This window comes from Thunnus albacares, chromosome 8, assembly GCF_914725855.1.
Source record: "Thunnus albacares chromosome 8, fThuAlb1.1, whole genome shotgun sequence".
NCBI classification, from domain to species: Eukaryota; Metazoa; Chordata; class Actinopteri; order Scombriformes; family Scombridae; genus Thunnus; species Thunnus albacares.
The window spans coordinates 7,895,387-7,922,970 of NC_058113.1; the positions used below are offsets into that span (position 1 = coordinate 7,895,387).

The window sequence follows — 27,584 nt, forward strand, 5'->3', positions numbered from 1 at the left end:
ACAAGCTACTGTGCTCAAGCAATGGAGCAACACTCAGATCCAGAACCTCTGAGCCACAGCTATACTTACCTGGGATAAAGATGACAGTAATTATCAGGTTTTCCATCGTCATACCTGTGCTAGTGGAATCCCTACCACACCATACACACCTGCCCCAGCACAGGTAAATACAGCCCTCCTGCAGTGCAACAGTTCTTCAACTCAAATGACAGATGCTTCCACTCCATAAACGGGTTTGGAAATAGATGACCACCGGGTAGGGAAATGGTTTTAACTGTTAGGAATGAGTGAACTTCCAGGAACTACACTGGTCGTTCTCTACATGAAGATTACACTATTGTGTAGAGAGCCTCCATAAAAGAGCAAATATCCACCTTTCAAGTCTACAGGGGCCTGTGTTTTATACTCAAAAGATACATTTTTGTTTGGTGTGTCATTTTCACTATATCAAAAATGTAGATAACCTGAAAATCTCTCTCCTCAAAGGATTTGACATTTTGTTAAATTCACTTATTCTCTTTCATGCCAAGAGGGTTAGGGTTAGCTAGAGTTCTGTTCTCTTGTCTGTGTGCTAGATACAGAGCTGGAGCTAGGAGGTGATTAGCTTAGCTAAACAGATAGACTGGAATCAGAGCGAAACTGCTAGCTGGTTCTGTCATTTTTACATTTCTGTTTGTGCACAGATTAGACAAACAAGATGCAATATGTTAATTTGTGAGCTTTATGTTGAACCAAAGTCCAGATCTCACATCTGAGATGTCTGTGTTCCACTGACGTCAGCTTCTATACCTCACCTCAATCTGTCATTTAGCATTTCTTTCATCAGTCTTTCTTTTAAAACATGAAGCCTGTTCCTGGTTTTACTACACATATTCTAAGACAAAATGCATCTACTACAGCAATTAGTCTTAGAAATGTTTTGAAACTTTGTGTATTTAACAAAGCTAAATACCATTACTTTAGCATAGGCTACACAAAAACTACAGCTGCCATGAAAATGCTGGTATTTTCATCATTGTAACTTTGTTGTGTCTTTATCCATGATATCCTCCAGCAATATCTTCTAATGTATTTTCCAACCCTCTAGTTGTAATCTCTGCTATGTTTTCTATCCTCTCTGTTCTGCTGTTATTACAGACATGTCTGAACTAGCCGTGACTTGCCCATGGAATCAACTCTTTTATCAACCTATGACATTCAACCTGTGGTGGATTAGGGCTTATGGGAAATGGCATTGGTTAAAGTTTAAAGAAATATTAAATAATTATAAATAAATATTAAATAAACAACAATATTAGATGTTTAAAAAAGTCAAGACATACTGAATGAACATACTAGTGAACCACTCAGTATACTGTTACTAAGTAAAGCCAGAGCCAAGGTCATTTTAAAAAAGGATTTAATATCTTTGTTTTGTCAATATTGTATTATATGTTTTTAGTGGCCTTTAAAGAACACCATTTCCCATAAGCCCATTACTTTTGAGTAATAGTGTTGGTGAATATTGTTGGTGGATATGGATGAAACCAAGTTACCCTGATAAGTATCCATGCTTCCACTATAGTACATTTTGATGGGAGCTGTAGTTTTCTGCATGCTAAAAAATAAATAATTGTTTAACTCTTAATGTTAAGTTAAACAAACTGCTTCCTGGCTCCAGCTCCATACTTACCACACAGAGAGACAACAGAGAGTAAGCATATTTCCCAAAATGAACAAAAAAACTATTCCTTTAAACCCAACAGGCTGACAGTTGATCTATTATCACATAAACCACACATTTTCAGTTATTGAGCATGTCTCTAATACAGACTGACATACTTGATCCTCAATGGCTTATCTGAGCAGAATAGAAGATTGATTTGATTGCTATAAAAACAGCATCAAGCAGTGCGTCAGTACACTTCCAGTTAATGTATTTAAAGCTATTTTCAGATGATATACTTTTCTCTAGTTTCTCTAGTGCTTCATGAGGTCATTGTATCTGAGTTACAGTCTCTCTCCAGGTCACGGGCCAGTCCAGTTCACGCTGAGGCCCTCATGTGACTGTTGCTGTTGTTCTGGGATCCAGCCGTGCTGGTCCTCCACTGCTTACATGTTGACAACTCCAGAGAAAAATCTGGAAAGCAAAAAACGGGGAGTGGGAGGGGGGACAGAGATTACAGAGGACTCTACATAGGGGGAAAAAAGGGTGAGTGCATAGTGAGAGAGAGCCAGTGGTGTCTAAATCTTGTCCAGTTGTGGTTGCCATGCCAAGAGCTAAACAAGCATTTTATCAGTTTCTGGGGTTCAGATTTATTCTGATGTTGTGAGTTTCTGCCTCATAAATCAGTTCTCGATCGATTCAGTCTGTGAATAGGGTTATAGTGTGTGGAGCATCTGCCAGCTAACAGGCACATTCATTCCAGTAAACTCTGAATAATTTCTGTCTCTGAAAATGACTTCAGTGTAAACTCAGATGTTAACAACACATGAATGTACTTCCAGTATCTTAGAACCAAAGAAAGTATTGAACGATGAAGCGATGACAAAAGGCAATATTTGGCCTTTTGAGGTATTAGGCTGCACCTTTTCCTTTGGAACAAACTGTCTTCATTTTGGCTGCACCATGCCCTAAGTTCACAAACTCACCCTACACACATATATTTTGAAATGGCGCTGCTGGACACCTGTCCCTCTGCTCTGACCACTCTGGATTGAGAACAGGCGTCGACTGACTGCTTCTTGTGCAGTGATAATACCTGCAATAACCACAGAGACATAAAACTGACAGAAGATGGATGCTGCACTGTATTCATCTCTCCTGACATGTGTAACCATGCATACAGTCCTCGCCTCTTTTATGATATGGTGCTATAATTGTAGACACTTAGCCCCACCGCAGAGCTTTTTGTCTTCCTGGCTGCGGACGCTCCTCAGCTGAAACAATAAAGGGATCGATGCCTCGTTTTTCTTCTTCCTCTTCATGCCAATATTTGTACTGACCTGTTTTATTTTACCACCCCCCTCTCCTCCTCCTCCTTCACCTCTGTTGTATGACTCCCTCATGCGCTCTGTTTCCAGACATATGAAGAATATTATTCTGCTTCTTATTAGGCGTGACCACTCTGACCCTGCGTTGTGATGGAGCCAGCTTGTCCATTCCCACAACAGGAAACACCATCACCTACAATTAGCCAACCAATACAGAATCTCTGGCTCCAATCACAAACTTTTAGCCTTACAGATCGAATTCTATTCAACATTGCAGCCGACTCGTGAATGGGCCCATGGAGACAACACAAAACATGGGGATTGCCTAATGCTATGGAGTGTCTTAGTAAGTTTATAACACTATGTATCCCAGTGGCCAGGCGGGTCTGACAGTGAGACCCAGCCAACAGGACACTTCCAAACCGAGGAACATTATTGCTTGCAAATAGTCAATCAAGACAGATTCTTGGTTCTCCGTCAGGTACTTTCAGGCTGTAAGATTGTGTAATGTGAATCCTGGCACCAAAAACAGAAGCTTTTAGATGGAACTTAGAATATCAGAGTGCTCCAGCGCAGCAGGGAGTTGGGGTTTTATGGGAAAGTCAATCACTACATTTTTTTTCACTGCCTATCACTTGTCTATTCACTCAGGGATACTTCCCAGAGGAATGGTGGATGCATGGGTCCACAATTACAGTACACCTAACCTGTCAGTGAACACTTCTGTTTGTAGAGAAAATGATGTTCTGTACTGCAAATTAGTGACTCTAGAGAAAGGGTCTCACTCTTTGACACCAAAGCCCGATGTTTAATGATAATGAAACAACCATATTCGTAAACCCATAAATCCTACTGTACTATCTATTAAGGAACCCTCTTTGAAAAGTTTTTTTTTTTTAAAAACTGCACTAATCAATATTTTATATTAACAAAGCATAAAAGTGTATAATGGGAAAGGGGTCACTCGTAATGAAGAACCCAAAAAGAATTATAATCAAGTTTGCAGTTCCTCTCAGCTCTACAGGTCACTGTAGTGTCTTTCAGCTCAATGTTTTGGTTTTATGGCCCACCATCAACTTTGGTGTTCTAGTGAAGCCTTTATGTTTTTATATGTCTATGCTGTATTTACAGCTTGTTCCATTTCCCAGTTCACTTCAGAAATTGCTGATACCACATGTGTCTACATGCACATGCAGCTATACATGCCTTCACACATACTGTATGATATCACTTGCCCATGTGCGCATGAATGCATATCATATACTATACATTGCATACTTATTCAAGTGGATACCTGTCTGCTTTGGCTGAGTTACAAATATGTGAAACCGGGACAGGCAGTGTACTGTAAATCAAACTTGTGAATATCAGGAAAGGAATGATTTAATGTATCATCTGTCACAGAAAAATATGAGGGCAGAAAAAAAGATGGCAGAAATGGTGAAAAAAAACAACAACTTTGAGTGTTTCAGATCTATACAGTTGCTTCGTGAAAGTGTGTGGCTTCTGTAAATCTTACAGCTTAGCCAAAAACCCTCTCACACATTTTGAAGTTGGAGCTGCACTCCTAGTTTTCACACCTTCCTTGTCAGGTTACATTATTTACATATTCCTGCACACAGTACTTATTTGGATGGTGACCATGGAAAACACACAGTGCATGCAGTGGCTACAATCTTCTTTCATACCATGTGTGAACTTTCTGTCAGCAATAACATGACATCTCCCAGTAGCACAGGCAAAACTAAACAAATGTTACAAGATGAATAATCTAATTTCTTCCATAGTGTAATCACACTTAACCTTCGCACTGCTGAGATGACAGAGTGGATGGGGGAAGAGGGACACCCATTCACATGAGTGCAGTTTCATGTGGACACCTGGAAAACAGGAATATGAATGGTGACTTACTAAGGTCACTCCCTAAGGTTAGCGTGAATTACTTGGGCTGACAGAGTTGCAGGGATTCCATGTGGCCCCTGCCAGAAAACAAGATAGATGGTGGCGGTTATTCTGGCCAAAGGTGTTTGACTACCAGAGCTTGACTGGGACTCTAAAGGAAAAGCTATAAATGCACATTACTTTTGAGCATCATGAAACATTTTCTTTCCAAAACATTACTTTAGACACAAAACAAGATTATTTCCAGCTCATAAAACATAAATCTTTGTAAGAGCTGCACCTGATTCTGCTCTTGTTTGAGTTAGAATGGGCCAGTTGCAGCTTGCACAGGCCTTCTTTGGAAACCTCTGGAAGTCCCTCAGTGACACTGTAACTCACTGTTTTTAGGTCGTGGAATAGCTCATCCATAGATTTTAGCTGCCTGAAAAAGACATAAGTGGTGTCAATTGTTGAAGGAAGGGCCTACTCGGGGGGTTTAAGGGCCAAACTTGAGCTCAAACCCCGAGGTGCAGAAGTGCAGCTGTCTGTCCACATTTTAAGGGGAAATCAGGAAGAAAAAAGGGAGGGAATGAGATTCTTTTCCATCACACAGTAAATACGGCAGAGTCAAAGTAATTCATGAACAGAACAGCCAGATTGATGATGCAGAGGTCAGTTTGTCTGCACAGAAACTCTCATTTTCTTTTCCCCATTGGCCTAGCTGATCTCTTTGTACTTACTTAGCCACCTGTCCCCGGTGTGCCATTTGCATTATTGTCAAGAAAGGTCACTACATTTACTGTCACATGGCGTTACATAAAAGTTCCCTCTGTTAATTTGCCTGCACACAATAACAAATCCAGTCCAGACGTAAATGGTTTGATTGTTCCTCTTTATAGAGGGATACCAGTCTTCTTTTGTGTTCTTTCTCTCAGTAATAAAAGAAGACATTCAGACACTTTTGCCAGAAATAAAAACTGCGGTAGATTAGAGATATGTCATAAAGATACTTGTTTTTGTGTTTGTCTGCCAAGAGAATATAATACTGCTCCCCAAACTGCAAAATCTTAGAGTTAGGATTATGTAAAACACGTACTTGATATGTCCCCCTTTCGAAGGAAAGAGGCAGAAGGCAGAATCAAAGGTTTTTCATAAGAAGAGAAATTATTTGCTATTAGACAAATAGCTGGCGCACAACAGTGAGCGAGAGCAGACCCGCTATGGGAGAGCTGTGGGAATGGAAGAGCAAATGGCTGTCCAGGAAAAACTGTAATGGCTGCTCTTCCAACCAATCCTTGTGTTACCACATGACACAGATTTCTACTACAATAGAATGAAACCTTAATGATCAGTGATGGGGTGCCTGGGTCAAATCAGCATCATATAGAAAAAGGATGCATCAAAAGAAAAAGAAAAATATAGTTTAAATATTGAATTACATTATACATAGGATGTGCAAAATAACATTCCAGCATATTGGATACTGAAAAACATTCACACAGACTGTGTACAGTTAATATGAGTTCTAAGCTGTATGAATATAAGCTCTAAAAATGAATTAAAATTAAAGTGTTCAGGTACATACAGTAAATACACAGAATAAGCAATACTCAATTTGAGAAGTACAGTATAGACAATATGGAAAGTCTGCAAAAAGCCACAACTATGTACATAAAGCATCTTAGCATGCAGATGTATGTTGGCATTGTGTCAGCTTTTTGGATGCCAGCTAGATGAAGCACTCTCTGTTATTAAATTGTTCCAGTATGACAGATGAACTGCTAGGTTTTAGATTTCAGAAAATTAAAGGATACGTCTGGTGATATTCTATATTTTTTATTATAGTCAACAAATCTCATGAAGAAAAACAAAACCAGCAATGAATTTATCAAACTACAGTGGAAACCGCTTATAGTGATCATGTCTGTCCAGGTCAAAATGATCACTATAAGCGGATGATTATTATAACAGAATTTGTTTTCTTTTTCTTTATTTCTCATGCAGATTACCATCTAATTGACATTTGTATATTTATTACATGAATATAAAGTAATGAAAAAGACAGCTTTGCTATTTACTGAATTTTATCGAGTGTTTCAAAATACAAAACAGCTGTTTCAAATGCTTGTTTTTTTGCTGCTGCATCTTTTTGGCTAATTTTTGGCAGTTTGTCATAAGCTTTGAGAAGACTATGTTTTTCATTGAGAGAAAATGACTTTTTTCTTCCCATCATGATTTCAATGTCTCCACAGCGCCAGCCTCAGGTCACCCTTTCAATTTTTTTTCATATGTTATGTATGAAAAGACCTACAATGAACACTGTAAGTAGACTACTTGACAACTACTCAGGACTGTCCTGAGCTTTTTGATCCATATAAGCAGTTGATCACTGTAATTTAAATATTGTCTTTGTAGCCAAAGCCTGATACATCTTAATTGTCTGTGTTAACGGAGGGTTTGGTCTTTTTTCATGGCAAAAATATAGAATATCAGGGTTAAAGGAATAGCTTGACATTTTGGGAAATACACTTATTTGCTTTTTTTAAGACGAGAAGATAACACTCTCATGCCTTTACGCTAAATATGAACCTGCAGGATAGGTAAAGACTAGCTGTTTCCAGTCTGTGTTAATCTAAGCTAACCAGATGCTAGCAGTGGCTTCATATTACAGTATTGACTTCTTTAAGTAAGAAAGTAAATATGTTAAAAAAAATGCTCATACTATTCCTTAAACCTTAAAACCTGAGTGATCTGCACAGGGAGAGTGAAACGATAAAATGAAAAAAGAATGAGGATAGAGCACATAAGATGTACATATATACATATTAATTGTATGTCTTATATATGCAGTATTTTTAATTTAAAATTTTACACAAAATTATAAAAACATCTATAATTTTAATATATTTTTTAAAAGTCAGTTCAGTAGTTACATTTACTAGAAGTAAATGTAGTTGTGTAAGGAGAAGGTACAACCTGCTGTATTAACGGTTTTATAACCTGCTGCGTTAACAGGTTATAAAAACACAAAGCAGTAGTCAGTAGTAGCAGAATATAGGTGACAGCGGACATTCAAAATCTTTGCAGGGATTTCAAGGATTTTTTCTGACCATGCTTTCCCAGAAGCTGATTGATGAGGTGATGGTAAGAGTGAGGACCCATTAGCGGCTCAGCAGACACGCTCGCTGGGCTCTAAGGACCTGGTATTAAGAGTCCAGCTGAGGACTGCTCCACTGACAGATCTGCGTCTTTAGAGTTGTGCCAGGCCAAAGTTTAGTCCAAATAGCCAAAGCCCTAGCAACAAACCTGGGAGTCAACCCCCACCAGATAAATCTTGTTATTAAAACCAGTCTCTTGCAGTTGCACAATCCATGTGCATAATTTATCACTGAAGCTGTAAAAATAAGTCGTTCCAGTGACTACTTTTATACAAGCCTCAACCTTGAAATCCTTGGCTAAATGATGTGATAGATTTGATTTATTTATTTGATTTGGTTTCAATCAGCTCCTAGGAGGTCGTGTTATGCTGATCAAAAGCAAATTGGAATTGTCTATTGCACAAGAGAGTAACAAACTAAACTTATTATCATAGAAACAGGAAATCAGCATCTACAGTGTGTCACAGGATCAAAGGAACCATTTCATCTCACATATAAATATGAAATGACACCTGTGCTTCCCACATTGGCCAGAAATACAGTCACTGTAGAAAACTCAGAAAAAATTGATTGAATATAAAAGGCGTTAAATTATACAGTAATGTTCAGGTGTGTACCATACTGTCCTCATATGTGTCTACATAAAGTTGTTCTTTGGTCATCACAGGAACATGGAAACCCCTCTGGGCACAACGCCAGTCAACAGGAAGAAAGACTTTCCCAGGATTCCTTATGGCCTACCAGCTCTCTGTCTGTGTGTGTGTGTGTGTGTGTGTGTGTGTGTGTTTAGTCTGGGTGATGTGTGGGACGTGAAGCAGGAATCACTTATGAGTCACTGGTGAAGTTTAGTTGTTATCTACGTCTGATTTGCGACAGTGTATCCACTCTGAGGGTTCAATTCATCAGTCCCTGTGGACGGAGAGGCAGCAGACGCAACTGGGTTCTTAATGGATGATTGATGGTAAACAGTAAAGGACATGCCGTACCATTGGCAGACTGAGAAAGGAGGGTGAGTACACAGAGTTAAAAATAAAAAAGAGAGGGAAGGATAGACAGAAAGAAAGAAAGAGAGGGTAGGGAGAAGACTGAAGTTGACAATGTTGAGAGGAGATATAGAAAAAGGAAAGATGGTGGAGGATAAAGAGCAATAGGACAGAAAGAGGGGTGGAGAGAGAAAAGGGAAGAGTAAAAGGGAAGAGAGGTAGAAAGAAAGATGTAGTGTTCGAGAGAGGAGACAAAAAAGAAGGGAAGGCATGAGAAAGAGAGAGAGACTGATGATCTACAAGGTTTTTCATTGTAGGAGAGTCTCTCTGTTAGAGGTACAAACATGCCTGTTTGTGCCTCTAATAGATAACAAATGTCTCACCTTCTGGTGCATCAGTCACAACACAGTGAAGTGATTTAATGTGACAAGCGCTAAAGTGAAATGAAATATATGTCGAACAGTGGCCACTGCCTGAAAGACATTTAAATTACCAGGCGGTTTTGCACAGCATACCACTGGATGTTAGACTGATTTTCCATCTTCTTAATAACCATTGATTTCCACTGATTTAATTTGAAAATGACACTCAAAATCTTTTCCTTGTTCTTCAGTGGAAACTACTTAGTATGTCATTAAAAAGTGTTAACGATAGCTAGAGGATGACATGGAAGTTTGATGAAAACAGCAAAAACAAGAAAACTTGTGTTCATATGTAATATTTTTATGAATTATCATGAATTCATTTTATTTATAGTGTGTTACTTGATAGATAGTGACATCTATATTACATACTGAACACACCATACTAGAGATTGTTACAAGGGTGGAATTTTCCTTTAAAGATATTCAGTGTCAAAAACCAAACTGTTACATTCTTATGGCTTGTTGCAGACTCCTAAAACTGAACAAACAACCATAAAAAGATTGTAGTAAGACAAAAAGCCAAGATTTAAACCATGCACGAATTATAGAGTTTCTCACATGGACAAGCTTTTGCCAGTGATGCACTCAGTGCATGCCAGCAGAAAAATGTATAAAATTAGAAAGGCTAGAGAGTTCAGCATCCACAGACTTTCAGCTCTATATGGATTCAGTCAAACCACTTTCATTTGACCAGAAACTGCCACAGCAAACCCCAAACCTCCTTTTAAAAGACTCCAGAGTCTCCCGGAACAGCAGGGAGTATGGGAAACTTTCTCTCTCTATAGTTACTGTGATTTCACTCAATCAGCATTTCTATGATAGCAGAAGAAGAGGTGGATGAACTCACAGAGGTATGTGTGTGTAAGAGATAAAGTATAACATAAATCTTGAACATTAAGATAACAGATGGAACAACTGAGTCACATAGGAGGCCTCATGTCGCCTCGACAATATTTCTACACTATTCGACTAAAATTCAACACCACCAAACCTCTAAAGTTGACTACAAGATTCAAGATTCAGAAAGCTTTAATGTCCCTGAGCGGCAATTTGCTTTACAGACAGTAGTCCAACACAAATACATAAATACATCATACACAACACAGCACTAGATCTATATCTTCTACCCTGTCACCATGAATCATGGGAAAAAGAAAGAGAGACGCAATCACATCCGGGATTATAGTTTGTTTATAGTTTGTTGTATAATGTACTGTAAATGACCGTTCACTAAACCTCTCCCAAGAACAGCAATTTGATCAATTGCTTCTTATCAAACATAACTAGGCACAGCAGGCCTGCTTTGGATTTCTCTCTGCATGTATTAAGAAGGCACGCATGGGCCTCATATTAAAGGTGCAGTGTGTAGAATTTAGTGGCATCTAGCAGAACAGACTTGGCAGAAATGGAATGTAATATTCATAAGTATGTTTAAATTAGTGTATAATCACCTGAAAATAAGAATCGTTGTGTTTACATTATCTTAGAATGAGCCCTTTGTATCTTCATAGGGAGCAGGTCCTCTTCCACAGAACCCACCATGTTGCATGTTTCTACAGTAGCTCAGAATGGACAAACCAAACACTGACTCTAGAGAGGGCCTTTCAAGTTTTCTGCAAGTTTCAAGCCATCGTAGGTTCACATACATGCTTGAAAGGGGAAGCGGAGGGGAAGGGGAGAGGTATTCATTTGGTTGCAGTCTGCAACCTCACTGCAAGATTCTACTAAATCTTACAAAGTGGTCCTTTAAGAGTGAAACTCTGTATATAGAGTTTGGAGGGCAGTATCTCATTTTTGGCATTTCCAAAACCAGAAGCACAAAGCACAAAGCACAAAGCGTAAGGAACAGATTAAACAGTGTCTTTTCTAACATTAGCTGCAGACGTTAGTATGTCTGACTACATTACAATAGTATCCTAACCCTGCATTACTTCTAAGGCCAAGGATACTTTACAAGTTTACCTAATAAAAAAACTACGTATTATCACAGTGCAAGTTGTAATCCCACAGTTTGGCAACTATGTTGAACTGGCTTCAAAGCCCAGTGCACTTCTGGGGGCTTGGATCATAGAGGCCCTGCAGGAATTACGTTTAGTAGTGTGTTGATCTCAAATGATTAAAAAAATAATAATTACCACTTTCTGGTGAAAACCATGTATCTCCAAGTGAAAATATCATGTGCAGCTTTATTGGAAGAAAATGATTCCATCTCCTTAGGCTCCCTAAAGCACTCTCACACTTACACTGCCATCAAACTTAGAAGAAGGCTATTTTTCTTGAGAGCTCACATTTTAGAAATGTATTGGTTTCACCAGACAGCAATGTTAGTATTATCTAACAAGGTGAGGGGGTGGGGGTGGTCTCAAAAATCACAATAACGCATCACTACAACCTCCACATTCCAAAATGTCCATCAAATTGAATCAGCACCTGGCAACGTCTTTACAAACTGAGCATTACAAGCTTCACTCACTTGACAAGTTGGTATTCGCTGCAGGGATATTATTTTGTTTTGTTAAGTGTTCTTTTTTTATACCCCCTGTAGATGAGTAGAGAGGGAGAGCTGTCACCTTCAATAGCCTGACAGTAGATGCATTTTGCAATCTTACCAATGATGTCACTTGAAGGAACTAAACAGGAACAAGGGAGCAGGAGGTCTGATCTACAGTATAACATAATAGTATGAGTGAATATCAGCAAAATAAAGTTACAAAAACCCCACTGGCTCACTCTGCCAGCACAGTCCTGTCATCAATAATGTAACACAACAGAGAGTTTCAGCAGCAAAGTAAGAATTCGTTCTCCTAATAATCAGCATATAAACAAAGCCTCTGTGGTAAATGGATGTTTATGGCTGTGTGTCTCACACTTTATCTGAGGATGTGAAATATGAACGTGTGTGTGTGTGTGTGTAAGTGGCTTTGTGTGTTTCTATTTCTGCATGCTCGTGTTTAAGCATCACTGTAACACCCTACATGGCTGGTGGCAGCGTGTGTTTTACTCTCTTGGCATGTTGGCGTGGCCTCGCACACATGCAGTAGCATTTTTCAGATTCATGGACTCCATCACTGTTGGCTAGGACAGACACTTCACACAGCAGTAAACACACCCAGACCCAAGGTCAGCTGCTTGACGTCAGCCTCCGCTTCGCTTCTCCGCTGCTTGAAAACAAAGACGCGTGCACACACGTAAGCACAACTACACACACACATGCATAGAAATCAGAATTAGGATATATATGTGTATAAACACTACACACTGTAAAAATGTTCTCTAATCCTCCCTCCCTCCCTGTCTTTCTCTTTCACGTAAACACATATTATCTCCCTCTCCTCCTTATACTTCTGTCTGTTGTCTATGGTTAATGTGAGCGAGCAGGTTGCCATAGAAATCAATACAGACAGCTTTGATAGATTAACCAGAGTAACAGGCCAGAAATCAAAGCCATGCATTACTGTGAAACTGCAGCCAGTCAGAAAAAGGGAACTGAGTCCAGTGATAGGAAATGATTTGCTCTGAAATGGATTAAAGCAATGCTACTTTAAGTTGAAGATTTATTGCAGGTTCCAGGTTTAATTACTGCATGAGTCCAGATACTTTGAATTGAGTGGGCTGTTGTGCCTTTAAATTAGTGCTGCACCCAAAATCTCTGTCTTTTAAGTATGAAACTCTAACCCTTCATAGACTTGAAAGGTGGTTGTAAATGTTTGTGGTGGAGAACCAAGATTGTGCAAGCTTGGATTCACACCAGTTATAATGGATTGACCCAGTTTCATGGAGAAAAAAACCCCCATCAAAACATCAATAGAAACTTCTTGTATAATCCTCTATAACTTCTCTGCTGTCCATCCATCCAGTATCTCTCAAATATTAAAATACACAGCTTGCGTTTCTGTCCTCATACACAACGTTCTTGAGGTTTTAAGCAGGCATGTTGACAATCATGAATTGGCCTCCAGCTTGTTTGTTTGTCAAAATTTCTATTGTAGTTTACTGACCGGCTCCAGCTGTGGACTACTAGTGGACAGACTAAGAAAAGGAAAGCAAGAAGTAAATAGTTACAGGATTGTTACTTGTGTTAAAAAAAGCTAATACAACAAACAAGACTGAAACAAGACTAATAGTCTATAGCCACAATAACAGCTAATACGATACTAGCAGCTCCCCACAGAGCTGCTAGAGCCACACTTAGTCGTATTCATATCATATCAGCATTACCGCAATAAATTAGAGTTTCTGTCTTGTAAATAGTGTTCATGTTAACCTCCAAGCTGTAATTACATCTGGGAAAATTAGATTTTTCTGAAAGCTCCAATATATCCAACTTTGATAACCAAGCAAACAGGGATGCTTCTTATCAGCCAAAGTCTGTCGTTCAACGTAATTAAACCCAAGTTTAATGGTTAGAATGTAATTTTGTCAATGGGCAGCATTTTAACACCAACTCAGTTATCATACAAATTTCCTGAGTTTCAGAAGACGTGAATGCTTGTAAGGCCGTAAAATTGGAATTTTTCTGACCCTTCCCATCCATGTGATATAGTGTGAATGCGGCAGTCGGCACAGCTGCACTTTGAACTTAATGTTAATATCAACATGCTAACATGCTCATAATTAAAATGTCAACATGCTGATATTTAGCAGTTTACCATGTTCACTATCCTAGTTGTAAACCAAAGTACAGGACAAACTAAAATTTTAACCTGATGATAGCAGAAGATGAAAAGTCTGGAGATCACAGAGGTTATAAGGATTCACCATCTGGGAACCATCAATGTCTGCACAAAGTTTGTGCCAATACATTAAGTTGATGTTGAGATGTTTCACTGGGTAAGTGAAAACTCAGGGCAGCATGAATACCTTTACCATACTTCACAGTAGTTCATCTAAGAGACAGAGACATTTTGCTAAAGAGCAAAGTTGTCAACCTCATTGTGGCACTAGAGTAAAAGTCAGAGGATCACTGAAGTCCATAGGTTTCATCCTCTGCGGACAATGGAAACCTGTACAACATTTCATGGCAATCCATTCCATTCAATTCCAATACTTGTCAAGATATTTTAGTCAGGATCTAATAAGTGGACCAACTGATCAATAGGCCAACATTGCCACCTCCAGCGACATCCCTAATGAATCTTTGTGGGACACAATTAGCTCTTTCGTAAACTAGTCAGACTTTTTGTCCCATTTGTGGAGATCTTAGTTTAATCATCATTAATCATATCTCCACATCGCCAAACCTCAACTTGTAAATTCAGCATTTACACAACAGTATGTAAGCTGCTTATGTGACCTGAACCAGCTAGGCCTGACAGTTCTGGCTCAGCAAACAATTTCAAATTTCATATCTTCCCATGGAACGACATTTAATTTGTGAAAAATATCCATCTTGGCAGATGTGTTTGTGTTGACAGGTTGAGGCAGACAAAAGCACAAATTCTGATCAGTGCTCACAAAAGCAGTTTTGTGCTTAGGAGGGGATAAAGCAGTGTGAATTTGTATACAAAATAGTACAAGTGTAAATTTCGAAAAGTTTGCTGTTAACAAATCTTTGATCACAAGTGTTTTTTGGTCACTTTACAAAATGATTTTCACAATTGTCATTGCGTAAATATTATTTGACTCCATACAAATCTTCCCATTTACAGATCTGTGGCTACTTTATATATCTGAAGGTTTATATATATATATTCTACACATTTATTTATATAAACAATAAAGATATTACTCACAGACAACATAAGGCAAAGGCTTTTCATGGAAGCTGTTCCAGATTGTGTGACGAGCTTTGACGCAAAATTATTTGTTTGATTGTGAACGATTGTGCACATCGTTTCCAGTAACAATCTAGGTAAAGAAAAGAACCTTTGAGCTGACTGGAAACATTCTTTATAATGTTACAGTAATGATGAACACTGGTTAAAGCTGTAATTGTTTCCTATCGTGGTTTTTCCTCCTTCGCCATCATCTGTTTGCCAGGTCAGATAATAAACAGCAATTTATACTCTCCAGCCCTCTTAAAGTATGAATATTTTTATTTACTCATAAATGTTCTGAGACTGCTGGAATGAGACCAAACTACTTTGTGATATTTTCTCGGTAAATAAACACAAGATTAAAGATTGCAGGCTTGCTGAGCATCTTAATCATTTTCAGACATTGTCAGTTGTTATGTAAGTGATCTGAGCAGTGGGGTCATTCAGTCACTTCTCAGCCACACTGAGAAGATTGCCTTTTCCTGGGGTCTGTTGTTTGTTGCTCTTACCATTTGGCTGATATGTTGTGGAAAAAATGCAAAGTGGTAATAAGGAATAATAGCATTTGTAGTGGCAAAGAACATCCAGTCCAGCGCAGTATTTGGTGGAGGCAGTTCAAAGTCATTGTGCTTGCTGACAAACTTGCCCTTCTTTCTCTACTAGCTCTCCAAGAGACATGGGAACCAGATGAGTAGTCTCACTGCTGCCATTCAATCCAAGAATTCATCTGTGTGGCATCCATGTCCACTGATTCACCCCTGCTCAGTGCTGAATATTAAAAAACACGTATTCAGGCAGTAAATCACAGGCTTTAGTGTCATGTTGTTAAGTCAAGATTTATCTCTCTTACAGTATTACAAATAGCTGATCATCTCTCCTCTAATCAGACTGTTTATTGCATTCACAATCCACTGTGCTTGTGAAAGGCAAGCCTTTTTTGAGAGAGATCATGAGCTCCATGGCTCATTGGTTTTTACTTAGATGTCCTAGCTGAGAGTATTGATGAGATCTGGCAGAGTGCAAATCCACCAAGACACAAACATTTTTTCCATTGGGCTTTACCAAATAAAATAGTTATAAACAAGACCCCAGCTTTCCTACCATTCCAGCATCCAAAAGCAAAACAAGATGCTGAAGCTGCAGAAACACTTCCCAGATGTTTGTCATGAAGTGTAGGACACTGGCTGGTATGATCACTCGGCTGCTCATGCTGAGGACAAGGATCATAAAAACCTGTATGTAATACTCATTGGCTTCTGATGATTCTGTTTTCAAAATCTCATGTACGAAACAAAATAATGACATACCAATCATGGCATCTATCGGGTTTCCACTGGTGTAAGTACATGTAACACACCACAGAGTGTACCCTAACACATGCTAAATGACTTAGCCATTACAAATAATTTCCATGTGAACACAGTTTTCACTTAGGCAACACTTTCTCCTATTCCAGTGTGTGTGTTTGTACATTTTGAGGGCAATAGTGCATGTATTATTTTGCAGCCCCGTTTGACTTTTCAAAAATAAAAAAAATAAATAAAATAAAAAAACTTGTGTGCAATGGTAGCAGCAGATGGAACTTATTTCTGTCTTGTAACACAGTGTCCAGGGACTTAGCAGGAGTGCTGGAAGTCATACTGGTTTCCAGTTCTGATTCCTGCAAAAGGCACCTCTCTCCATTTCTCTTGGAGGTGGAGAAAATGACAGAATGTGCCAACCGTACATCATGTAAAAGCGTCCCAGGTAGGGAATGTTCAGACTGTCGCTCTCTCACGGCCATTTGCTGATGCTAAACAGGGTCTTGTACGTCATGAGGTATCCGCGAAAACCTTGAGCGGTTTTACTACACTGGTCTCTCGCTGCTGTGTGATGGTTGTGCAGGAATAAACCAAATTCTGAGAGAAATGAATATTTAGGCACACAGGGATGTGAGGACAGCTGCTGAAAAGCCGCTCCGACTGCTGGGGAGGCCAAAGAAAACAAAACAACAAACGACATGCAATGACAACAATCCACATGCAAGAGAGAGTTTGAGAGCTTTTATGAAATATGATCAGATGACAGGAAGAGATTTCTCACTATCGTATTTTAGATTGATTAACAGGGCTCAGTGGTAAAAATGTGGCCATAACTGAAAGCACATTCTACTCAGTTTAGACCCTGCACAGCATGTCATCCTTTGAAGCGCAGCTGTGAACCAAGTCTTTCAAAGACTGAGGAGGGAAGTTCGCCCTGAGCCATGAGGTCCATCTTGGGGTTCCACATTTACTGTATATGAAACGTCCACTGCCAAGGTCTACAGTATGTTTACCGTATGGCCGCTCAAACACGCTACATGAATATATCACGCAGTTTATGTGGACGTGGAAAATTCTTCCGACAATATACGCATACACACAGAGGAGCAGGTGCGAGTAGACTCACACACACTCATGTACACACATGCTTGCCAATAAAATAACATTTCAGTTTTTGGAGAAACAGTTGGGTCTCTGTATTTAGGTGTGGCGTTAACAGATTGCTTCTTGTGGACCCGCACATCAAACATTCCCATAAAGGCAGAATCTGGGGAATGCTCCATGGAACATCGACAGCACGTTTCCAAGTCTGTTTGAACCTGCCTGTGGTGGGGAGAGGATGACAGGATGCAGGCTTCGCAGGGCTAGCTTGAGGCTGAGGTTTACTGTAAGGTTTATGTGGGTGTGAGCGTGTGTGTGTGTGTGTTAATGTTGCAAGGTGTGGGACACTAATACATACCTTTGCTGAGTGTAAATGTTTTAGAGGCATGTTGAGAAGCAGGCTGAAAGCATATTTGACATAATTACATAGTCTGTAAAAGCTAAAGAGGAGGCTTCCTATGAGACGAGGACTGGCCGGTCAGTGTGAGGAGTGGAAACCAGACTGCCAAAAATGGGAAGTTGTTGAGTAAACAGCTGTGTATGTGTGTGTGTGTGCTGGCATGTTTGCATGTTTCGGCAAAGTGTTTACTACAGTAAGCAGACAGTGCTTGATCAGAGTTGATGATTGATGAGGTGATGGAATTTTTTGTAAATCTAAGTGCAAAATTTGAACTGTGCTAGTTCAGAACCAAAACCTCTCTCCCCCTTTTCCTGTTTATAAGAAACATATTGTTTCACATTATGATCACATGCTATATGTACATTGAGAGAGTTATTGGTCGGTCACATGAGGTGACAGAGAAGGCATGCTAGACACTGGAAAAAGCTCTTTTTGTTTCACAATTCATCTTGGATTGATCCAGTTTGGATTAGATTGCTGAACAGTGGTATTTGATTGATGGTCATCTGGGAATGACTAAATCAAGTTGAAGTACCAACAGCAGCCGGAAGAAAAACGACCCAAACTCTATTTTTGACTCCATTCATGAGCAGCAACATCATCAGCCAATTCCAGCGGGCTCTTCAATGGGCTGGAATAATTTTTAAACATATCAGAGAGGATGGATGGAAGATAAGAGCATCACAGAAACAATTTATAGAGATTATTAGAGACTAGACTAAAAAAAAACAATCAGTGGTTTGGCTGTCCAGTATATCCAATCCAATCAGACCTCTCAGTTTGATCAGGAGGTGGTTTTCTTGCAGGACCTTGAATAAGATTCAGATCTAATGAGGATGCTTTGAGCTCTTAGATCTGTTGTAGCTGTGTATACATGTATACTCAAATGAAAACAAAAAAATCTTTAAGCCTTATGGTCAGTAATGTACAGGAAACACTACTGCTTATAAGTCCCAAAATATTAGGAACACCATTCTATATAATGCACTCAAGTACACCACCACCACCCACAACAACCTCAATAATAAACATAAAGTAGAATTATCGTCTTTCTGACAATGTCAACAAAAACTGAAAATGTCTAAGCTTCGTAAATGTAGAATTTATGGCACAGCTGTTGTGTTGGACTGCATTAGATTGCACGAGTGTAGCTAATAAAGTGGCCAGTGAGCATATATAGCAGTGTCTGTACTTTTTCTTTTAATATAATAGATACATACAATAGTAGCTGTATAGAACACCAGCATCCTGTTGGTGTGCTAGAGGAGAAAGCAACGTCATGACTCAAGAGTAGAAGTCTAGTGGATCTAGCAGAAGCACAGTGAATCTGCACGAAAGCAGGGGCTATTTAAGTGCGGGGGCAGGGTTTTGAGGGAAAGAATTACAAAATCTCAACGTGAAATCAATAATTCATGCTCTCAAATTGAAAGCCCACGCTCTTGAATAAAGATAAGAAAAAAGCCCCATGTCAGACTCGGCTCACACCTGCAGTGGGGCTGCCCTTGAGGATGGGGAAGCAAATCAATTTCAATTTCTCATGTTACTCTGTGAGCTTGGGCAGAAGTCCATGAGTTCATGCCCCATGGCAATGTTTAATGAAATGTCTGTTGAGTGCAGACTCTTAGATGATCTTATAGTTCAACTGGCCATATCAGTGCACTGGTCAGGATTAGTATGTACAGTATTGTAAAGGTGAAAAGGAAAAATACATCCATCACATGAAATATACAGGTATGTTTGGAGACATTTATACATTTTTGTGTCAATTTAAAGTGTTTATTTTAGGTTCCTATCAAAAATCGGACATGACGTGTTCTCTGAAGGAGTGATGACTCGCATTTCAGCATCCTGTCAACAAAACACCACAGTACATCAGAACCAGCAGCATTCTGATGGCACGCTGTGGGCGTACGTCATAAATGTTCCTTCATGTAATGCCAAACTGAGGGGCAACTCAATAGATGTTTCCCTTTAGTAAAATCTCCACCACATTGTTGTGATGTTTAATAAATTTGAGGTTTTATGCTCTGCTGGTGTGTTCTTGATTGAGGTTTCATGGCGCATATAAGGATATGGGAAACAGCATCAATGTTTTATTTCAACCGCAACCTAGTCAGCCAGGGCTTGGAACTGTCTGCGACAGATTGTGTGTAAACATATCATGTGGGAGAGATTTCTGTATGCCCAAAGGCACTTAGATTTGGCTTGCTTTGTTTTTAGCTATTTCCTATCTTGTGCATTGTTCTGGCTTATGTATTTGTGTTCCAGAGCTGATTAGTAGATCTTAAAACTTTAGTTAACCCATGATAAAATAAGGATCTCGCAGATTTGTTTTGTCTATTATTGTCATTTAATTAGATGTTCACAACTAGGAGCTCCTCCCTAAACCTCTCCATTCATATACTTATACTGTACATATTGTCATTCACCCGTTGGGATTTACACATGCATATACACACATTATATGAGATACCATATTCGAATAAAAATATTTGCCTCAATCATAATTTTCTGTAACATCCCGACAGTCTTATTCTTTATTTGCTTACATTATACTGATTTATTGGCACTAGAAGACGGTGACATGTTTATCACACAAATGATGCAAAAAAAGCAAAAATGAAACATAAATGAAGATTAATGACCTTCTGAAGAGACTTGCATTGTATTGACTCATGTAGCATAATGAATACAACAGAGGATGACAGTATCCTGTTATTGTTTGAGATGAGTCACAATTAAATTTCTCATGAAATGCTACTGGAAATCCATCCCTGCTAAACCAATCAGCTGAGTTTGACGCTACATTGAGCTGTAGCAGTAGTCGTCATACTGGCATCAGAACAGCAGTCACTGTTGCTACTTGATACACACACACCTGGTGAGAGATGCATGACACCCAGTACGAAAAAACTTGAAATACTCGATACATTTAGAAGTCCAGACTTGTGTGTATTGACACAAATCAACCACTCGAACTTCCCAACACTAAGTGGAAGACATAGTAATGAATGGAGGAACGTTTGGCATGCGGACAGAGAAGTGAGAAGATAGTAATTATCCTAGATACAGCTGACTCTCAAAAACTCTGCCTGATGCAGCTCTTCAAGCTTGACACACAAGCATGCACACACCAAGAAGCTTGTAGCTAATAGAGAATCTTTAGTAGAAACCACTGACTGTATATAAATATGGACCTCATGACAGCTCCCCAAAAGTGAAGCCAAAACATTTTGATCGCCCCCTGGTAGCCACCATAGAACCTCTGTATTCCTATGCATGCCGCGCACTGTTTTATGCTGCAGCAGCACTTTCTGACTACAACAGCTGATCTGTGGCGTAATACAGTGTGCAGCATGCGTAGGAATACAGAAGTTCTATAGTTGAGAAAATGTAGTGCCAAAGGAAAGGGCTGTCTGACAGCAAGGTAAAGTGGTTAAAATATTCTAAATATAGCGCACATTTAAACTGATACTGATATTGTTAAAAGAATTTCTTCGTAATGATCATTAAACAATAGAGACTGGAGCCGAAGTATCAAAATTTAACAGAATTTATTTTCTTGTACAAGAAGGAGCGTTTCGCAGTGCAACACAGGATGAGGTTACAAAGAAAAAGGCTGCCAGTGGAGCGCTTATAACAGGGTTTTATACACCTTAAGTGGGCGTTACAGTTCTTTACAGTTCTTGCCCAACTGACCCCAGATGACATGTCTCACCCTGTCCCCAACAAATTTTAATTTCTACATCTTCCACTTTACAAATATAATGCTGAACTTCCTTAAATCTTAGCTGATGAGTCTGCTGATGTTGCAGAGTTTCAGTACAAGACAGGCACAATTCATCATGATCTAGATAAAATAGTAACACACATACACAGTGTAATCATAATTTTCATAATAGATTTTTTTAGGTGGGCTTTTTTTTAGGTGGCTAAAATACATTTAGCTGCTGGCCCCGTCCACAGCAGTACATTGCTTAGCTTCCGTGCATATACTCCTGTCTGCTTTTCCAAACCGGAAAAGCAGACCGGATAACTACCTCATACAACCCCACTTAAACAAATGTGAACTATCCCTTTAAGATGGACAAATGGACATATTCTGGACAACTAAATACTGTTTCACCTACATGTGTGGAATCACACATTGTATGCTCCTGGTTTGTAAAAATATCCTCTTCATTTCATCAAAGGCCTCAAAGATGAGGAAGTAGTTGGATTTAAATGTGTATTGGGTTAACTTTCCCACTTCTGACTGTGTGTTCAGACCATGGATATTTAAAGAGAACTGGATATAGCGCCAGGCTTTGAAGCAAATTTGACAATGCGGCAAAACCGTGTAATTGCAACGTCATGTTATGCAGACTGGCCCAAAAAGACTTTTTCCCATAGACTTACATTGTGAGAGAGACGTCTGTCTGCACTATATAAATGCAGACCATTTGGCATTTACCCTTGAATAGAACAGAGTCAGTAACACCTGTGCTTTTCTTACTGTGACAAGTTAAAACGTCAGCTGTAAAAAAAGGCCAATGGGAAGAATCAAAGACAGTCTTTTTTTGCCACAAAAATGAGATCAAACCTTTGAAAATGAAAACTATGATGATATTTACTACAATTTTTTGTCAACAAAGACAAACAACATGGTTATTTGAAAGATGGACAAATGGACATATGAGTAAATCACTGTTTTGATTTAATCTCTTTAATGACCTGCATGTGTGGAATCAAACATATTCTCCTAATTTGTAAAACATTATCTTTGCGCCTCAAAAAGTATCACTCAGTTGATTTAGTTTGACCCTTGGTACTAATAAACAACATCTTGCATTTCGGTAACGTTATGTCTGGGGGTAAGGTTAGCTAACGTAACCAGTTTTTAAAAGGAACAGATTGAAAATTAGACAGGAGCAGTGAACAGAACAGCTGGGACACACCATGAAAAAAGGCAAGCCAGCAAGCTAACATTTACAATACCAGTCAAAAGTTTGGACACACTTTCTCATTCACCTGAATGGGAAAGTGTGTCCAAACTCTTGACTGGTACTGTATATAAATTTAAGCTAATGTCAACATTATTAAGGCCTGCAGATGTAATGTTAACGTTACTGTCAGTGGACTATCTTCGTGTTTTAGGAATGAGTCCAGGATTAATGTAGGCTCTCAACCATCTAAATCTTTTCTTAAATGTCAGTAAACAGTTCTACTTTATCTGATGTTTTAGTAGCTCAGTTCAAGCTAAATCCAGACAGTGAGTAGTGCAGTATTTTAGCGAACAAGTGAGTTAAGACAGTCTCTGAATGAGTGACACGGACACTGTGTGTGTGTGTGTGTGTGTGTGTGTGTGTGTGTGTGTGTGTGTGTGTATGTATGTTTGAACAATTGATTGATTGATTGACTTTACAGTCCACCTCAGTGGAAATTTGTCTTTGGTTTTTCCCCCAGATACAGCAAAAGTACATACACTACACATAGCACAGCACACCATTAAAAACATATAAAATATACAACATATAATAGTGCAAATAGTAAAAAGTTGCAAAAAGTTACAGCAGATAGGTTATATAAAGAAATCATACCAGAGAGCTAATCTTATAAAAAATCAAGCGTTCTCTGATGCAGTCATTCTGTGTTTGATGCCTGTACGGCATGGGGAATAAAAGACTTCTTGTATATGTTCCGGCTGACCCTTGGGGCCCTGAATCAACGGCCAGACGGGAGCAGCTCAAACTCTGAGTTTAGCAGGTGTGAGATATCTGCAGTTATATGTTTAGCCTTTCTTTGTACAGCACAGTCAAATATAGTGCAAAGTTGTCTTAATGGCCTGCCAATCACTTTCCCTGCAACGTTAACAATTTTGTAGAACTTGTTTTTGCTCTTAACACTCAGGTTGCCAAGATGTTTGTTAAATGATAAAATGCTCTCAACCAGACTCCTGTATGCCATTTCAAGTATGTGCTGGCTAACACCAAAGCTCCTCAGCTTCCTGATTAAAAACAATCGCTGGTTGGTTCTCTTAAAAATGCTCTCCGAGTTCTCATTAAAAGTTAGAGTCTGATTAATGATTGTGCCAAAGTGCTTAAAATGTTCTACTTCTTGTACAGGCTGGTTATTGAGTATGACAGGGAGGATGTTACTGGTTCCACTTGGTTTTGTTTGTATTATAAATTCTTTTGTTTTGGCCACATTCATTTCCAGTTCACTTGCCTGACACCAATGCTGCAGTACAGTGACCTGTCTGAAGTAATATGGGGCCAGAACAGTGACAGTTAAATTTTGGCTTTGAAAATAAAATTTGGCATCGAAACATTGACATTGAAACACTTGTATTGGAAAAAGTTGTATTGGCACTGAAACAATAGTTGGCACTGAAAAATAAAACACAGGCATAAAAAAATGATCTTACAATCTTACAATGTTATCTTATTTTATGCTGATATTTTTGCATTATGATGTGTTTTTCAATGTCAATCTTTAGACTTTTTCTTCATGTCTGTCTTTTTTCAGTGACAGTTTTGTTGTTTTTTTTTTCCAGTGTCACTGGTTTCCAGTTTCAGCTTTAGAGAGCTGCTTGGCCTACATTACCCAGCATGCCTTGCGGTCCAATTAAGATATCCCAGAGCGATGGCATCATGGCAGAGATTTTGAGCCAGACTGTTGTAATTTGACTGTTAATAGGTCACTTTATTTAGAGAAGAGAAGATTTAATATTTTTTCTGGTGAGAAAGTAACCATGTAGATTCCCAACATGTGGTCAGTTTATCCAAATAATGCCTGTTTGTAAATCTGCTGTGATGTTTTTGGAGATGTGAGGAGCCGCTGACCGGGTGAGACCCGCCGGTCATCTTGCAGCAGCAGCCCAAGTCCTGCGTCATCATCCCCCGGAGAAAAAGATCTGATAAATCGATCTGTGCAGCTCTTTGGTAATTTACCACTGGAAAATGTTCCTTTTCAAAAACAAAAAAAGAATTTGCAAGGCTGTTGTATTGGTCTGCCTTTGTTTTAGCTAAGTGAACCAAAGAAACTGGAACCATAGTATACACTATAACCTACTTCAAACTTTTTGACATCTATCAAGGAAACATGAGCCAATATAGAAGGAGAATTATTTGCTCTCATCTCATAAAATTAGTAAGATTGATGTGTCATCTGATTTGCCAAAAGGAAGCCTGTTTCTCATACTCCACCTCCTCCTTTTCATCTCTCCCTACAACAGATTGAGCTGACATGACTTATAAGATGATGGCCTGCTCCGTCTGAATGCATGGCCCTGTTTGTTTCTTGGAGCTGTTGTGATTCTGTTAACTCCACATCTACTATTAGACAACTCTACCAGAAATGCAACACGTCACCACAGGAGGGAACAGAGGTCTGAAAACTTAATCGTCCAATTACTCCAGGCAGGCACCCTGAGTTTTGGTCCAGTGGAGATTTTACAGACAGGCGTGTCCGCCACTGCACTGTCATCAGGATAAGGATGTCAAAATTTGAGATGAAAAGTGAGGCTTGAAAAAGGTATGGGTAGAGATCTAGCTGCTACAGTCTTTTGTCTTGAGTTCAACCCTATCTAAGCTGACATCACCGTGATAAGGTTAAGCCTGGATATGTAAGTGGAAAAGTATGAGGAATGCACATGTGTGTCTATTCAGGCACACTGCTCTGTAGCATGCATTAAAGCCCACTGAATGCTTCAGTATGAACATTATGTGAATGCTATGACCTTTACAGTCACCACATTTCAAGCCAATTGAACGCCTATGGGAGATTTTGGAGTGATGTTTTTGTGGTTCTTAAGTACAATTTAAAGTACTCGTCTCCTTTTTATGCTACTTTATACTTTCATAACTCCACTACATTCCAGAGGGAACTATTATACTTTTTACTCAACTGCATGTATGACTGATAAGTATAGTTTTTAGTTACTTTCCGGATTAAAATTTTACAGACAAAACCTGTGATGAGCACATAACATATGACACATAGCTACTGATCAAATTACAGACAGTAAGAGTTGCGTGTGCTGTTGTTTTATTATTATATTGCATGTTCTTTTTGTGCTCCATACTGTGTGATCATGGTCTTGAGTCAAAATGAATGAAATGAAAATGAAATGAGAGGTTAATCATGGACTGTCCCTTTCTCCCTGAGGTCCCCGAGTTAATTTGGTTAAAATTTGTGTAAATGCAACTTTATTTAAGAATATACAACATGTTAGCATAAAATCAACTGGAATAGTTAAGGTATTACTACTAGATTTTGACACAGGGTCCTTCTGAGTGACAATAAGTTGGTAACGTTGTTGAGGAGTTGAAGGTGTGCAGACTGTCGCTTTCAATTCTTAATCTAACTGCTCATGTTGCTCCTTTTTGTCTCATTACTCCCTGCAATAATTAGAACTGATGTGCTGTCAAAGATAGTTTCCTTGTTTTTGTAGATGCATTTCTAATGAAAAATTGCAGTAACCACTAACCACGTTGACAAATACATTGTGTTTCCTGTGGCTTCTCCACATGTGTTTCACAAGTTGAACACATTCTATGTGACAGTTGGATTTTCTGCAGTAGACTTTTTGTTTGCAGGAGCAGGAACTTAACACAGCTCTGATACAATGTAAAGAGAGTGAACAGTAAACAGCATGGCTATTATCATACAGATAAAATTATGCTGGATTTCATGTATGTCCTGTACCCTGTGAATCACTCCTGCATGTGAAGGCAATTTGGATCCAGAGTGGAAATGGCAGACTAACTTATAATGGAGTGTTTATGCTGTGGTATTGCTACTTTTACTTCAGTAAATGAGTAGAATACTTCTTGTACCACTATTCACCACCATCATCAAATCACCCAATCACCAAATGAGATGGAATATCTTTTTGGAAAAACCATCATCCTTCCAGTAGCCCTGCAGAAACGTGTATAATAATATAATATATAATAATATAATAAAGATTTGCATGTAGGATCAAAACAACATTTGACTGTGGTTTTAAGTCCTGAGTCAGACAATATATGATACATATGGTGGACAGCCTGGTCTGCTTTTACTTAAGTCATGTGTGTGAAATGTGCATGATACACGTTAAAGCACACTCTGCTTATCTCCATAATGTCCTGCAGTTTCTGTTACTGATCTGCTGTCAGTGAACAATACCAACAAAATGTTCTGCAGGTAACAAAATTTAACAGTTGCCTCTGTTTTTTACTGCATCCTGCTGCTGTCTGCTTCACTGTTCAGGTCTTTTGCCTGCTTTCTACTGTACACGCTCCAACTGTTACACATTTATTGCTGCCTATCTGAGCTTGATTAGCACTGTGCTGATTGGAGACAGAGTGGATAGACATAGCTATTTTATTGCCATATTACGAGCTGTGTGTCTGCTGTCGACTCTTCGCTGCTCTGGCCTCAATGCGGGACACACATTGGTCAGCATCTAACCAGAACAAGCTGTTTTCCATTGCCTCTGCCCAGGCCAGCACATCATTATTTTGATTGGATGCTGGCCCTGTCACATGTGTGTCACACACTCTGGATGTTTCATCACTGTAGCTGGTGGTGCTCTTTCTTCCACTGCCGAGAGAGTTCGTTATTTGTGACTAAGTGCTC

At 39.1% G+C, this 27,584-nt stretch overlaps 1 long non-coding RNA gene across 1 annotated transcript; it reads left to right on the plus strand.

Annotated features, from left to right (window-relative positions):
* Positions 1–22,495: 22,495 nt before the first annotated feature.
* Positions 22,496–26,889, plus strand: LOC122987585. The gene is made up of 4 exons (XR_006404530.1): positions 22,496–23,723; positions 24,514–24,637; positions 24,785–24,901; positions 25,195–26,889. It is a non-coding gene; the product is annotated as an uncharacterized LOC122987585 (long non-coding RNA).
* Positions 26,890–27,584: the final 695 nt, after the last annotated feature.